Genomic DNA, 2,020 nt, shown 5'->3' with positions numbered 1-2,020 from the left:
AGCCAATCAATATTTTTTCTCTTATTATCATAAAATTAATTCTTAAATAAATAAAAGAAAAGGTTAATTTTATTTGTATAGCATTTATAAGTTCCAAATTGCTGTAACTTATGGTGTAGAATTTAGATATTTTTCAAAGACACTCGAGAAAGAAAAGGTTGCAAACTTAAGTGATAATAATATAAAAAATTAAAACAAAAAAGTTATGTTGACCTTTTCAAACTTCTAATATTATGAACTAATTTTTTTTAGTCTCTTTTGTGAACAACAAAATGTCTTTATCATGTTTCCGGCTAAAACCAACATTTCCAGAAGAAAAAAAAATTAAAATAAACTTAATCAATCTCTCTCTCTCTAACGGTTATATTTTCATTTTTTTTATCAAAATTTAAAAGCTAATAATAAATGAATTAAATGAGATATTGACTTTTCAAAATTAATCAAACAACTAATAATAACAGGACATGTGGCGAGGAATATAAAATAAAATAAATAAAACAAAATCAGAAAAGCACAAATTAAAAGCATGTTTCGCTCTCTCTTTCTCAATGTTTCTCATCTCTCTGCTTCTACACTCTCACAGAAAAACGAACAAATCTCATAAGTTGTCTCAACCTCACTCTCTATTTTAAATTCCTTTACTTTCTCAAATGAAAATACAACATACATAAACCAAATAAAATCACAAGGAAAGCTTTGAAATAAATATATAAAAAGTGAGGATTACCGGCGATACTCGTAGATCTGACGGTGGCGGATCCGACGAGAGGGATCAGTTGCACTAGTGGGATGACGGTGAGTAATGGATATGATGATTATCTATCTTCTTCTTTTTGCTTCTATTTTTTCATTTTTATTTTATTATTGTTATATTGATATTTGTGAGTTGTAGAGGTAGTAAGATGAAAGTTTATTTTATGTGAAGAAAAAGATGAAAAGTGATGTTGCTGTTATGTGAAGGTTTGTTGATTTAAGTTATGTGGTTGAACCAATACGATGGTCACCCTCAGATCCCCCTTCATACTTTTTGTTACTTCTTATTTATATTGAAGAAAATAAATTAGGATTGTTTGAATATAAAAATATTTTTGATTTTGATTCAATTTAATTTCTGATGAAATTCCTGCTTAATTGCTCAAATGATTATACTCTGCTCTATCCTTTTTACAATTGACCTTTTAAAATAAGTTTTACTTAAGAAAATACTAACTTGTGTTCTGTTATCACTGCTGCAACAAGACAAAATAACTGTCCAAGGAGAGTAGAAAGAAGTGGCAGGACAAAGTGGCAGGACATTTTTGGGGTTCTATAGAATTTGAACGGATATATGTAACTAGTATATAGGTAACTAATGCATTTGAAGGACAACAATTCTAGTTACTGTAACAATGTAAACATATTGGATATGCCTTGTAAACATATTTTAATTTTACTTATATGTAACTTTTTGCCTTGATAATTCTAGTTATTGTTACAATGTAACTATATATTTATTGATTTTCTTTAAAATATATTTTTTTAAACTAATTTTGTTGGTTTTATAACGTAGACCAGAAAAGAAAAAAAAAATTTGTTTTGAAATTTAAAGTAGAATGATAAGAATAGAAAAAATCTAAACATGTGACAATAAATTTTTATTTGAATGTAAATAAAAGGAACAAAATATATTTGTCATTTATTTTTATAGAATTTTGTATTAATTTAAAATGATAAATAAAGCTAATTATTATTGATACTACTTTCAAACAACACACCAAAAATAAAAGTAAAAATAAATACCTTTGTTAAGGTTTAATAACAAAAAATTAACAAGAGAAACCCAAATAATACCTAATGTATTTTTGAAATGAAATACAACTCTACTTAATTAAATTAAACCTTTAATGGCAAAGTTTCTAAACCTTCAAAAACTCATATAATGCAACAAGTGCCAATGTGGTGCATTGATAGAAAAATTGTAAAAACAAATGTATGAATAATATGTGATAGGTGCATGCATGAGCAAAACACAAAAACATAA

General features: G+C 26.1%; 1 long non-coding RNA gene across 1 annotated transcript; it reads left to right on the top strand.

The window, feature by feature from the left end:
• Window positions 1-448: 448 nt before the first annotated feature.
• Window positions 449-1,459, top strand: LOC127106955 (uncharacterized). Its single transcript, XR_007795566.1, has 2 exons — window positions 449-795; window positions 1,240-1,459. It is a non-coding gene; the product is annotated as an uncharacterized LOC127106955 (long non-coding RNA).
• Window positions 1,460-2,020: the final 561 nt, after the last annotated feature.

This window comes from Lathyrus oleraceus, chromosome 7 (genome assembly GCF_024323335.1).
Source record: "Lathyrus oleraceus cultivar Zhongwan6 chromosome 7, CAAS_Psat_ZW6_1.0, whole genome shotgun sequence".
Lineage (NCBI taxonomy): Eukaryota > Viridiplantae > Streptophyta > Magnoliopsida > Fabales > Fabaceae > Lathyrus > Lathyrus oleraceus.
This window is presented reverse-complemented; position numbering and strand designations above follow the sequence as displayed.